The 14,776-nt window shown below is 40.6% G+C and overlaps 1 protein-coding gene across 8 annotated transcripts in view; it reads left to right on the plus strand.

Moving 5' to 3' along the window:
• The first annotated feature begins 866 nt into the window (after positions 1–866).
• Positions 867–14,776, plus strand: part of TBL1XR1 (TBL1X/Y related 1) — a 173,661-nt gene continuing 159,751 nt past the window's right edge. For 4 of the 8 annotated variants that reach the window (XM_028100798.2, XM_028100795.2, XM_028100800.2 and 1 more), the window contains exon 1: positions 1,754–1,938. The gene's annotated coding sequence lies outside the window, so the exon portion shown is untranslated. Of the gene's footprint in view, positions 888–1,753; positions 1,939–14,776 lie in introns of those variants that run through there. The other 4 variants (XM_028100797.2, XM_028100802.2, XM_028100799.2 and 1 more) reach the window with 4 other exon arrangements.

The following is a 14,776-nucleotide window of genomic DNA, read 5'->3' on the forward strand; positions in this document are numbered from 1 at the left end:
GGCCGCTTTCCCCCAACCCATCCTCCCACCCTACCCCAAGCCAGGGCACAAGGGGAAAGAACCTTTGACCTTGGCCAAAAAAAGTCACTGTCTAATCAGTGAGCATTTTAGGCCACCGGGAATCCACATGTGTAAAAGTTACTTGGAATGAACTTTTTTCTCTTCCGTGTGAAAATTTAGGTCTTTGATATTGAGAGGAAAAGACTATGCTTTAAAGTAACGAATACGCCTATTTCAAATCTTGTGACGAAAGTATGAAAACAGAACCCCTCACCTAAAAAGGCTGCAAAAAATATTTTATTTTGAAGACAGCAATAACTGGAAAAAAAAAAAAAAACCAAAACGACAAAAAGGTTTCTTTCAGGTCACATCTTAAAAAGATCCTAGGATTATGCAAAGGTCTAAGACCCCCAACCCCTGCTTTCTGAGGGCCTTAGAAAGATTAACAATGTTTTAAAAACTGAGGCGCCTCCCTTTTTAAAAACAACCCGCTGCATTCTTTTCCTCGATCATATTGCCCCATTATCAGTCATCTAAGTTATACCTTATAAACTGCTTTGATGTGGTACACACATGCAAAAAGTACACAAAGTGGATAAACTTCTACTGTCAATGCTGCTGTAGAGGTATATATTTAGTAAACATTTAGTTACATTATTTTATTTTTGTGAAATGAGAACTGATCGACCAAACCTTTCAAACAGACCCACCAGACGATAAATACCACCATATGTTTGATTCACAGTACATTTGGGCATAAACACTTCAATTACAGCTTTGTGTTTAGTATCAAAAACCTTTTCTTGTGTGCGTGTGTTTTCTCTACAGATCCCGTGCTCTGGATTACATTTTGAAAATCGCTTATTACAGATAAAGCCCCTTTCCAGGTACGCTTCCGAGAAACATATGTATTTATGCACACAAAGGTGTGTGCAGATCTTTTCACAAACAAATGTCCATATGATGCCTGCGTCCCGCTCCCCTGCACATGCCCACCGCGTGGTGTGCCCCGCCGGCCACGCCGCGCAGCCGGGGTGCCCATGGGGACAGGCTTGCCCCCGAACACGCGGGAGCCCCGCGGACCTCCCCGGGGAAGTTAACCTGCCTTTCCACTCTGGCTGCGGCGAGAGCCTCCCCGCCCCCACCGGTCCTCGGGCAGCGCGGCCAACACCCAAGCCGCCCCGCACCCGGCTGCGCGCGGCGGTGGGGGCGGGGCGACCAGTGCCCCAGCGGCGCCTCGCAGCGCCTGCGGGTCTTTATTTTTTAAAAGACTGCGCCGCACCGTTCCAGCCCCCAGCGCCGCCAGGGCGGGCGGGAGCGAGAGGAGTTGGGCCGGCGGAGGGGGGACCCACCCCCCCGCCGCGCCGCCGCCGCCGCCGCCGCCGCCGCCGCCCCCCCGTCCGCGGCGCCCCTCCCCCGCCGGCCCCTCCCCCGCGCGCCTGCCCGGCGCAGGCCGCTCGGGTTTGTTTTGCTGCGCGGCCGCCGCCGCCGCCGCGGGCCTAGCGAGCTCATTTGTGCCTGGCTGGTCCCCATTCCTCTCTCCCCAGTGTTGAGTGTCTGAGCCGTTGGCTGCTCCGAACCGTTTGGCTCTTTCCCTTAGTAACAGCTTTTACCTTCTGCCTCAATTCCTCTCCCCGCTCGCGCCCTTCCCCCGCGCGCCGCCTCCCCCCGCCGCCGGCCGCGTGCGCCCCCGCCCCTCCCCCCGCGGCGGGAGCACCTCCGCTCGCCACCTGGGGACCCGCGCCGCGCTCCCCGCCCCCGCCCTCCCGGCGCCCATCCCCCGCGCCCTCCGCTCGCCGGGGTTATAATTGCCTCTCACCCCCCGGAGGGGTTATTTTGGGGGTGGTTGGAGGCGGCGGCGGCGGCGGCGAGGAGGGGAATTTCCTTGTGCCTCCATTCCCGGGAGGGGGGAGCGGCGTCGGAGGCCACCGTTTCCAGGTAAGCGCTGGGGGCCGGACCCCGGGGTGGGGGCGGCCGCGGGCCGGGGCGGGGGGCTCGGGCGGAGGCGGCCGGGGGGCGCCGGGCCGCGGGGGGATGGGCGCAAGTGGAACATGCATTTTTCAACTTGGCCCTTTGGGGAGCTGGGGTTTTGGTGGGGGAGGGGAAGGCAGGGAAGGCATTTAGGGTGCCCCATCCCCCCTTTTTCCTCTCTCAGGCTTCTTTGAAATGCTCACGTGCCTGCCCACCCCCTACCCTTTCCTGATCTAGGGGATCCTCACCCTTATGTTGTCCCCGAAAATGTGCACCTCGGCCTTCTCCCCCGCTTCCACCTTTCGTGCATTTACACCCCCTTTTGTGTGTGTGTGTGTGTGTGTGTGTGTGTGTGTGTGTGTGTGTGTGGAGGCTTTCAGGAAAGAATTTGCAGCAAATTGAATCAAGGAGCCATCATGAGGCCGACTCTTTTATAGCCTATTTTTAGCAGAGGAGAGGGATCTTTTCGGTGCATGTTATTCTGTTAGCAATGGAAATCTGCTCCCCTCCCCAGGCGCGTCCCCGGTGCAGGCGCGGCGACCCGGGCCGGCGTGCTGGGGGCTGCGGGCGGCTGTTGGGGCCGCGCGTCCCGGGCGGGGGCGCCGGTGGGGGAGGGGCGCGCGCCGCCGGGCCGCACTCCGGGACGTGTTTATTTGTAACTTAGTGCCTTTTATCGTCTTAAGGAGGTATTTGTTAGAGTCTCTTTGAAGTTGGGTTCAGAAGTGTAGAATTGGCAAAGTTATTGCCAGCTTCCTGGTAAGTTTTGGGTGGCACAAAGTCACATTATTTTCTGACAGTGTAAAGGCCACGTTGTGAGGGTGGTTTCTCGGTAACTTCCTCTTTGCAACCGATGTCATTTTTTTTGAACAGAAGCGACTTTTATTCAAGTGAAATTATTAATCTTAAATGGCAGCTCGAGGGAAACCATGCATGTGCTAACATGTTCAGTATTTTTGGAAGTTCCTAATTTGCTGAAAGAGGCATCACTTTGCAGTGGCAACCGAGATTAAATTTAGGTTGTGAAAATGGTGTGTTTCATGTAAAATTTGGGTTGTAATGGCTCTTAAAAGAATGCTCCTTTTACTGGGTTACCTAATAACATTCTCTAAAATAATTTGGTGATTACAAATGACAAGTGTCGGAAGCTAGTTAAAAAATTAGATTTTTTTCAGTATCTGGAGTTTACTTCATACTTAAAATCTTGGACCGTGCAGGCACCAAGGTGAGGAGTTTTAGTACCTATGTCATTTACAGTCGACTTAAGGAAGTTTACTATTGGTTTTCTTGTTTTCCAAAGAAGAACCTTATGCTGTTCTAAACAAGCTTGTTAATAAAATGTGGTGGGTGAAATGATAGGTTATTTTTAGTCTGAATTGCCTATCTCCCCCCCTCCCCCATGTAATTAAGTAATCATTTGCCTCCTCCTTTTTTCCTAAAGACTGCTTTATCAGATTGGATAATATAAGGCCCTGGTGGTGTTTTCGTCTACTTACTAAAGCAAATTATAAAAAGTATCCTGGTTACACATTGAAGATACAGCAAGTGACTTTTTGGCTTTCCCAGTGTGGTTCATTTTCATTTTTATTAAATAAGAGCTGTGCTACATTGGTGTGTTTTAGTAATCCTTATTTACTGGGACTGTATGTTCTTACCATTTTAATAAGTTTATAGTCTAGGGAAATAGGGCAGCTTTGTCTCCATGAAAACTGTGTCTGTTGTGTTGTATCATGGGAGTTCATGACAAGCAAGCTTAGGAGATCATCATTGAGGGTTCTAGACATAGTTATCATTTACCTGTGGAGGAAGCGTGGCGGAAAGAAAATATGCCTGAGAGTGGTTAGGCATGTGATGTGTGTTAATACTTTTTGCTCTGAAATCGTGCTTTCCTGCTTGTTTGGAATATGATTTTTTTCCCTCAGTTTGAAATAATGCCTTGTTTGATGTATGTAACGACAACTATTGAATCCATAAATAACTACTTTTTTTTTTTTTTTGCTGTTTGAGTAGTTAGATTCAGACTTATAGAGCAAAATACTATACTCTATGGAGTATTAAAACAAATGTATGTGGAAAAAGTTTTCCTTATTGTTATGGAACTTAATTAATGGACTTGTTAATGGCTTAAAAATTGTTGCAAGGATCACCATCAGTTTATAAGATGCTTTTCTTCTATCATATTCCAACTTTGGTTAATACGGGAGACACATGTGGTAAATTGTGTGGCTCTTTATGGAGCTTGTATTTTTGCATTGGTTGCCTCAAAGAAGTGAGAAACATTTTAATAACTTTTTACATGTGTCCAGGAATTTCTTTGTTACTTGTGTTCTCAACATCTAATGAAGGTTTATCATGATTACCTTGATAATGTGCCCACCAAGAGAATAAGAAGTAACTATTTTCTGGGGGCCTTTCAAGCTAATAAGCAGAAAAGGCAAAAGCTTAATATAAATATAGGGGTTACTGATAAAAAGAGATGTGACTAGTGGGCCTTTGAAACAGCAACCTGTTGAATAAATACATCTGTTCATATATAGCAATGAAATATAGGTACAGTCTTGTCAAGTGAGTAGCTGACAAAGGAATTCTACTTGTACAAGTTAACTCCCACAATATTACTACAAAGAGTTTTTGACCTGATGCACTTTGATGAAGTTGGTAGAAATAATTTGTTGGGTTTATTCAATTCCTGTGTTTTTTATATAAAAGAGGAATGTAAAGGACAGTAAGTCAGGGGAGAGAGATGCCAGAAATATTGGCACCATCCGGGACTGTATTTTTCTAGTGCATGTGAATTTGACTCCTTTCATAAATAACATCTACAGTTAACTAAAGTGCAAAACAAGAAGTCAGTAACGTTAAGGTGTTTATACATCCCCATAGTATAGAAGGGTTAGGACCAAGGGCTGTTAAGTAAGAGCCTGGTCCAGTTTGGAGACCACCATGGTGGTACCTCCTGTTCTAACACCAAAGCAGCTTGAGGGTTTTAGCTGTGTGAGACAACTGATGGCTGGAGAGGTTACTGTACACCACCTATGGGATTAGACTCCAGAAGAGTACAGTTAATTACCCTGTAACCAAGAGCCAGAGGAAAGGGACTTCACTTGGGTTATGCTCTAGGAAAGGTGTGAGGTGCTTTCTATGTCATACTTGAGGCTAATCCTATGAAGTAGGGAGTACTGGACTCTGCAGACGATGAAACAGAGAGGTGCAAAGTTAATTCACTTGTCCCAAGGCCACAGAGCAGTCCAATGAAGCATTAGGGTTCAAACCTAGGTCTGTCTGAACCCTACTTTCTGCTCTTTCTAGATGACTGTAGCTGTGCCAAATTTTTCCAGCTGTTTTGTCAGTTTTGTCTGTCAGTGTCCTTGCAGAAAAATAGCGTTTTTAATCAAATTTATAATTCTGTAGTTGGGCGTCTCTACTAACTGGGTCAAGTAATTGCATGGATAAATGGAATTCATAGGACTCAAACGTTATTGTGTTTAACTCTATGGAACCATTTAATAAGGTGCAGTCTTCTTGCAAACTGCTGTATTTTCTGTCTTGAGATTGACAGCGGTGAAGTAACCTCTCCAAGTACTGGCAGCAGAAATAAGAAAATATGGTTCTATGCCTACAGTGAAGAAGGAAAAGCAAATAAGAGTATGCCTAACTGTCCTTCTGAGTATGTATTCCTGAAAACTTGTATAAGAACATCACATCAAAGCTTTTGTGTAGCATAGTGGTCCATCAGGGGTCCTTGAGGCAAACTGCCTGGGTTCAAACTCCGGCTCCATCCCTTTACTAGCTATGCAACATTGGGAGAGTAACTCCTCTTTATCTCTGTTTCCTCTTCTGAGTAATGGGGACAGTCAACTTCGTAAGGTTGAGATTGACAGAATTGTGCTGAGAATAGTGCTTGACATACAAGCATCATGGAAATGTAGGCTGTTTAGGATGATGATGATGGGTTTGGATTTGAAGTTTGCTTCTTTGTATTACATTTTATGTGCTTATTATTTATTTTAGTGGGACATTCCATAGAAAACATTTGGCAGTTTTATTTCCTGAGTAGAATATTTGAAATAAAGTTAGCTTTATGTACTCTTGAAATTGTGATTGAAGGCTTACCTTGAAGAATTAGATTGGATTTTAATGCCAAGTAGGAACAATCTCAAGTTACATTGTGTAGGTACAGTGCTGGGTCTTTTGGGTGACTTTTAGCAACTGTTCTTTTGTCACTTGGGCTTGGACTTCTTAAGTCTTGCACCATTTGAAACATTTTCCAACTCTTTAAATAAAGGAATTTTGTTTTTCAGGGCTGGAGCAACCAGTACACCTAGGATCTCCTTTTTAGATTGGAGTGATGACTTTAAGTAGGTTATTGTTTTCTCCAGGCTTGACCTTTCATCTGTGTTCTTGTTCTATATTTTTGGTTGCTGTCAAGTCAGTTCTATTTGAAAGTTCTGTTGCTCTGAAGTATCTGTTAAGCCTTGTCTTATTTTCACTTCCCATATTTTTTTTTTAACCATTTTTAATTCAGCAGTAATGTTAACTACTAATATAATTTATGTGTCAGGACTACACAGCTTCTTTGACAAGGATGTTGACAATCTGAGTGGCTGATACCCAGGTTTTAAGAGCTAGGAAACCTAGGCTCAGGGAGTAAGGGATGCACAGAGGGATTTAGGCCCAACGTGTTTGATTTTTAGGCCAGTGTTCTTAACTAGCAGTTTACGGTCCTCACTGTGAATGAATGAAAGACTGAATGAATGGTTTTAGGTCTGAGTTATTACATTAATTTTCTTTCTTTTTTTAAAAGATTTTTATTTGAGAGAGAGAGCACAAGAGCGGGTAGGGTCAGAGGGAGAAACAGACTCCTCCTCGCTGAGCAGGGAGCCTGATGTGGGATCATGACCTGAGCCGAAGGCACTTGCTTAACCAGCTGAGCCACCCAGGTGCCCATTACATTAATTTTCTAGTGGGTTGCTCTGTGCAGTGTTTCTTCTCCATTCTGTCTACTGTAACTTCTTGGCAGTGTAATTTATTTAAAGCACTGGTTTCATCATGTCAGTTCCTTTGCTGGAGAACCCGTAATGGCTTCCCTTTGCCAACTGGATAGAGTTCATAAGCTTCAGAGGGGCTTTTAAGGCTCTGTTCTACCTATTCAGCTCTATTTCCCTCTCTTCCCCAACTGTGATTCTGGCTTGCCTATCGGAGACTGCAGTTTTGCCATATTCATTACTCCTGTGCTTTCACTCATGTTGTTCCTTCCCTTTGTCCTTTTTATAGTCTAGTTTTAGTCCTACTTCTTCGCTGAACCTTTTTCTGGTCATCTTGACTCAGGATAGTTCTTCATTGAGATTCCCTTTTGTTTAAAAACTATCACAAAGTCCATAATTATTCATTGTTTCATGGATTTGTGTCCCGTCCATAGCCCCAACTACATGTTCCGTTTCTTGAAGGAAAGGACCTTTTTTCTTATGGTATTAGAAGTTTTGATTTTTGTACCTTACCATCTGTGTGTTACAATGGATTGTTTCTACAGGGGTCCATGTTAAATAATAAGTAGTGATGGGTCCCCTAACACTGTTGCTGATGTGGCAGAAGTTTCTTTTTGAATTAGGCCTTCAAGGTTTGGGTGTACTATGGTAGCACTTAACCTGTTAATTTGAGTTTTAATGCTGCCAATGTTGACAAGAAAGAAAAAAAACTTTTATCAAAATTTAGAATGAAATGAAAATTGATAGTTTTGTCCTCTTATTTCTGGAATTATAGCCATGATATTGGTGAAGAACCTAATCTGGTTGGGAATCTTGTCACACCAGGTTGGCTTTATTTGGTTATATTTCTTATAATGAAACTTAAGGTTTTGGACTTTTTTTTAATCTCTTTGGCTTTTTTTTTGCTCATTATTATCTCTGTAGTGTGCCTAACTAAGTAAGATGGTGTTTTTAGCTTTGTTTGACAGCATTCTGACCACATTGGAGTCTCATGTGAGTCATTACTGTGAGGGTATTAACATTCAAGATAGAGTGTATCTATTATATAGTGTAAGTAGGTTTAATCCACCAGAAGAAAGTCATTATAACCATTTTTCTTCAGTAGGTTTTTATGGTAAGGCTGTGCCATATCAGTTATACACAACCTGGGTATATATTCTAAGGTGACTAATTTGGTATTACATCCTTTTGAAATTTTTAATATTTGGAGTTCTAAGGTATGAGCTTTTCAGCATGATTTTATTTGCATCAAACAAAATGAGTTGGTTGTTACCCTGCTTTCTGAGAGCTTAGATTCTTAACTTAGAATTAATACAATCAAACTGTAAAGGTCATGTTGAAAGATCAACAGTTAAATTTCAGTAAACATAGAAAGAGTATCCAGATTAAGGAAAAGATTTATGTGAAATGAGTAATTTGACCTTGACCAGTGAATGAGGAAGAGTAAGTATTGAATGTTTAAACTGGGGAGTTTGCCACCTGTTTTCCTGTTAAGCGATTGTAAATTTCTTTCAGGAGATAGAACAGAGAGGAGCGTGGAAAGCACAGGTCAGAGATGGTCATTCTAGTATCTTAATAGAATAATTCTTCCTCATATGAAATTGTACTCTGGACTTCCAAACTTTTTTTTCTTCAGTGAGATGTTTAAAAATTTTAATTACCTTAAAACAAAAGCAGTGAAGAATTTTTACTTTTTAAGAACTAGATATCAATGTACTTCTTGATATCTTTATTTTGTCTGAGATCAAAGGTGGTATCAGTGCTTTTCTTTCATTTTTTTTTTCATTGTGTCCTTTTCAGCACACTGTGTGGTAGGACATTGTAATGAGATAATCAGTTGTTAAGTAGATGTTTGCTTTTTTTGTTACTGTGCATCTACTTGAATGATGGGTAGCATTTTAACATGGATTCAGTATTAAACAAATGAATTTGTATCATTTTTTGCAAAGCCATAGTTAAATGGGTAAATCATTTAGTTTCTAGAAATGCATGCTAAGAAGGGTCATGTGAAGTGTTATGTAAAGTTATTTAGAGCATTCATTCAAGCAATACGTCTATAGTCAATTCTTGTATTAAAATTCTGAGATTCATTTAATTCTATGTAATTGTTTCTGAGGGAGATCTACATAGAAAATTTAAAGGCTAAAAGTCTATAGCCTTAAATAGAGTAATAGAAGGCATTTGGCATTAGCATGAGCAAACACCTCCAGAGGAGTGATAGTAATAGTGTAATTTGCTAGTTACCTTCAACTGCTAATAGAATACAGCTTATGGGTTAGCGAGAGATATTTTATGCTTTTCCCTTAATTTGAACAGGCTAATTGGGTAGAGTGTATACTAATTTTGTTCCATTTCTGTTTTTCGGCTATCAGATGTCATTAATTCACAGTATAAGGCAATTGGGTCATCTACTTTGGGTTTCTGAAATAAGGTAATGGAAATAAATATGAATGAATTTCCTTAATGTCTTTTTTTTCCTGTGTAATTTTTCTTTTATGGGATAGAATTTATCATACATGAGTGAATTTTTAGAGGCTGTTTGTAGCTGTAGTAGTGTTCTTTGGCACCTTTTTATATAAAAATGCGATATACTGTCTACTTAAATTTTCTCCCACTAAAGTGATGAGTTTTCTTTAAATCACCTTTCTCTGTCTTCATTAATAAGAAATGTACATTTGTGAGATCATAGACTGGGGTTAGGAGTGCAGTCTTACTGTGTCAGGAAAATAGTCTTCCTATTCTGTGTAAAAACTAACATGTTCTCATGGAGGGTGGGGTTGCTTCTTTGACCTTGGATTTCCTTCTGTCCTGCTTAGCAGAGGTCACCAGTTTTAACATCTGGTGAGAGATGTTTTGTGTGAATGGTTCCTTTACAGATTTGTTTAGAATTGATGTTTATGACTTTGTTAGTATTTATAGGATTTTTTCAAAGATACATTAAGTGAAAAAACAGAGGCAGAAGATGTTGTAGTCTGATGCCATTTTAGCTTAGAAAATGGGAGAAGAGTAGAAAGGAGGACACAAACGTGGGAGAGTGTATGAGTTATGTGTGTATGTTTTATATGCTTAGGATGACTCCAGAAAGATACACAGGAGACTAGGGGGTGGGGTTGGGATGGGGCGATCATGTGGTCAGATGTGAGAGAAACTTACTTTCATGTATAATTTTTTGAACTGAATTTTGCAATGCTAGTATTATCATTTTTAAAAAGTATTGATTGTGAAAAATCAAGGGATCCAGTTAGGAATTCTTAATCTTTCTGTTTCTTTCAGTTGGACAATCAAAAGAGAGAAAACTTATTTTTTCCCATGCTCCTCAGTTTTTGAAGAGCTGGAATTGTGTATATTTCTGCAAACACTTATTTTTACTTCTCAGATTTGTTGGCAAAATTAAAGCCATTGAGTGATTAAAAGCTGTTAGTGCTGTTTCATGATTGGGTCATCAGACCAGTTGAAGTACTTAGTGATAGTGATGTGATTTCCAAGTCCCATCCAAAGGCCAGTAATTGGGAATTAATTCAATGCACATAATAGAAGGAGATATAGGTTGTATAGAAGTATATAGATGTCTGATTTCAAAGGTGTTTTGCCAGGGGTTTGGAAATCTGGTGAGAATTGTGTTTCTTAAAATTCGGTAGTTGATTTTTAATAATTGTCATAGTCTTTGGTATAATGGGATTTGTGGGACTGTAGCTTCTGATATTGCACAGATCCTGCCATGACTTGTGAATTTAGATGTATGTATTGCTGACACAAAGGAGACAGATAAATTCAATTCTGATTCCATTTTAAGTTGCAGTTGGTGTTACTTGTTAATTGTTCATTGGCTGTTTAGTTTACTGTAAAAGGTTTTGCCTTCTAGTTGTGTTTAAACTTAAGCTGGAAAATCTTGAGAGAAAGATGGCACCTGTTTTTGTACATTTAATTCTGCTTCATTGTGACCTGCTTCCCTGAGACTGTTGCTTCTCTTTTTGGTGATAAGAGGGCTAGGTAGGGTGTGTGTCTGATCTTAGGTAATTAACTCTTACTGTACGTAATATGTTACTGTGGTGAGAATCTCTGGAGCCTGGCATACCTGGCTTGTCACCCCTGCTTATTAGTTGTATGGCTTCGGAAAATTTTGTAACCATTCCATTTGGTTTCCACTGTGAAAAATGGAAATAAAGAGTAATTAATACTTTCCTTATAGAACAGTTGTGAGGATTAAAATGTGAACATATGTAATGCAGTTATCATAGGGCCCAGCACATAGGAAGTACTCAGTGATGCTTGCTACTGTTTGGTAGCTTTGTTAGCTGCAGCGCAACAGCTGTAGAGAGAGGCAGAAAAGTGACACTTCTGTAAACCTGTCGTGATTTCCTGTGGCAACTGCAGAGGCCTGGATGGCTAGAATTCCCAATTCAGAGGGCTGTAACTGCATTTGGTGACTGAGCTTTCGTTGCTCTAATTCTCTAAAATGAGAATGTGGGGGCACCTGGCTGGCTCAGTTGGAGGAGCATGTGACTCTTGATTTCTGGGTTGTGAGTTCGAGCTCCATGTTGGGTGTAGAGATTACTTAAATAAAAATAAAATTTAAAATGAGAATGTATACTGTGTTTTGTCTCTACATATGTCATTTTATGTAATATTTTATATTGGTCTTGGTCATATCTTGATATTACAAGAAAAAAATGTTACTACTTAAAAAAAAAGTCTTTTTGCTTTGATCAAACACTGCTCTCTGGCTCTTCAGTGGATGCTGCTTGTATGGATCAATTATTTCAAATACACATACTACATGTTATGCAAACTTTGACTTGGACTTTCAAATATGTGACATAACAAGATATGTGTATGTGCAAAAATACTGAAGTAAGTTGCTTTAATAGCTGGTGCACAGTCATTTTCTGTAATCTTTCATTTAAAAACATGCTTTTATAAACTTCTAATTTGATTTTGTTTTACAAATGATAATGCTTTTATTTACCGAGTTTAGAAAATACTAGTTTAAAGTAGTGTCAAATTGTAATTCTCTAAACTTTATGGATTTAGAATCAGTAATCAAAATTAGAAACAAATTTTCATTTTGAGTGATAGAACATAGCACATTTATTGGTGCTAATTTCTTTAGGTAGTATTCTGAGGCTCTGTTAGGATTCTGAAGTTCTAATCCTCCAGTTTTGTTAAGTGTGCATTCAAAGTTAGTTACAAAGGATAAGGAAATTTTGATTGCTAATAAAAAGGGACTATAAGAATTTTTTTTTTTTTTTGAGGTTAATCTGCAAACAGCTCTGGGTTAAGAACTCTGAATGTGTCTCATTAAGAACAGTAATTGAGGCACCTGAGTGGCTCAAATGGTTTAAGCATCTGATTTTGGTTTAGGTCGTGATCTCAGGGTCCTGGGATCAAGCCCCGCATCTGGCTCCTTGCTTGGAGAGGAGTCTGCTTGTCCCTCTCCCTCTGCCCCTCCCCCTGCTCCTGCGAGCATGCATGTGCATGTGCTCTCTCTCTCAATGAATAAGATCTTTTAAAAAAACAGAACAGTAATTATTAACAAAAGAATAACCATCATACTCAGTTTCCTATATTTCATTAAAGAAATTTGGATAGATTGTTTTATACAGTTTAAAAACTAACGTACCACAGCATGTTGGTTGAATGAAGTTATATCATCTGATTGAAGATTAAGCTTCTTTCAGTGACAGTCTGAAATTGACATCCTGGCCTGTGACCACTAACCATCTGTTTCTGGCACAGACTTCTCCTTGATTGAATTGTTGGCTCCTGTCTCACTAGGCAGGGCCTTCTTTGAGGACAGTTGTGTTTCACCCATCTTTGTCATTAGCATCTGGTACAGTGCTTGACATAGTCTTTCAGTGATATTTTAATAAATGTATTTGTAAGTAAAAGTTTTAAAATTCAACAGGATTTTTTTTGAGCCGGTGTGTGTCTCACACCCTGGGTGGGGGAGGGGCAGGGGGAGAGGGAGAATCTTAAGCAGCCTCCACATGCAGCTCAGAGCCCCACACAGGCTCAGTTCCATTACCCTGAGATCATGACCTGAGTCCATATCAAGAGTTGTATGCTTGACCCATGAAGCCATCCAGATACCCCTCATCAACAGATTAAAAAAGTTACCAAGGATGGTGCATTTAAAGATTTTCACTTTTCTCTGAATGTTGTTAAAACAGTCAAGGTATTATGAAATGAGAAGAACAGAGAATTTATCTTAGAAGATTTTGTGGTACCCTTTATCTCCTTGTCTGCAGGAAAGTTGTTTCAGTAGATAACATAATCTTTTGTATTCTTGAATGTGGGTATGTTTTCTAATTTGGTGCTCCTCTACTTGGTTTGTTCCCTTTTTTGGGTCATATACTTTCATGAATAGCTGGTTGCCTTATTTATTTCTTCTAGTCCCATTTGCCCTTCCTGCATTTTCTTTTAGATGACTCATGTGTGTTCTGCTAGTAGATAACATTGGTTGGTTCATTTGGTCTGACAAATCAACGTAGAGGTGACTTCCTGTCCTGCAAGTGAGAACTGGTAGTAACAGGAAAAGTGACTTGTTTTTTTAGATTGTGTGTAACAGCATACCAGTGAACTTTGATAAATATGATAAATGCACATGGTATAACTTACAGAAATGCATATGTTCTATAGAATACACAGTGGAAACATTTATATATACTGTTTTGCTTGGCACTATAAAAGATGCTTAGTAAATGTCCGTTTTCTTCCCTATTCCCTACCTGATGGGTTTTTCATCACTCTCTGTGTAAAATCTAAAAGTCCTTCCTTAGGCTGTGAGGGACCACCACCACTAATCTGCCCTGTGCCCACCTCACAATCCTTACCCTGTTTCACATCACCTTTCTTCCCCTTGTTCACTATGCCTGGTCATACCGGCTCCATTCCCACTGAACAAGCTTGTTCCTGTCTCAGTGCCTTAATTGCTTTGCTCTCTGCCTCAGGCTTTGCCCTGAGATTGTCATATGGCTAATTCTCTTATGTCATTCAGATTTCGGTTCCAGTGCTACCACCTGAGAGGTCACACTGAAATAGTTGCTCACTCCTTAGCCATTTTCAGTTGCAAGACCCTTATATTTTCCTCATAGCACTTATCTCTCTGAAATAGCCTTGATCATTGTTTTTGTTTGTTTGTTTTACTCATTTCTGGAACATACACTCCATGAGAACAGGGACAGGTTCTGTCTTGTCATTCCAGGACATAAAACAGGACCTGGTAGGTGTTCGTAAATATTTGAGCAAATTGTTCTCTCGAAAATGCTTTTGTAACCAGCTGATAGCTTTAACCTGGTTCATCCTTACAGTAGAATACTGTAAATAACTCATTAAAAGCCAGCATTTAGGGGAAGGTGAGCCACCCAGGCGCCCCAGAAGAGGCTTTATTACATTGGTATTTACCATTTGGAAGCCCAGGGACATATGTGAGTGCTGTATGCTTTTCTTGGAGGAACTACTTACAGATGGTATTTGAATCAATCTGGAAAAAACAAGTGAATGGATAATTGATGAACCAATTTGAAAATGTGCTTCTGTTATAATAAATGTTAGATTTTAAGAAATTAACACTTTATTTTTAAGTTAAAATGCGTATTTCATTTAAGTTTTTATGATGACAGCTGGATACTCCTATTTGTATTTTATACATACGGTTAAGAAGATTTTACAGTTTGCCTTTAGTTACATTTACCTGTGATACTCTGTTGGAATTAATCTTGGCCAGCTTCACCAAGTTGGTATGAGTCAGAACTCTTAGTTGTACAATAGAAACTCAGTTCAAGTTAGTTTAAGCTAAAAAGGGGGATTCATTGAGACAAGGA

Source organism: Eumetopias jubatus, unplaced genomic scaffold (genome assembly GCF_037043125.1).
Source record: "Eumetopias jubatus isolate StellerSeaLion01/CBP00866 unplaced genomic scaffold, mEumJub1_p1.0 scaffold_1, whole genome shotgun sequence".
NCBI lineage: Eukaryota > Metazoa > Chordata > Mammalia > Carnivora > Otariidae > Eumetopias > Eumetopias jubatus.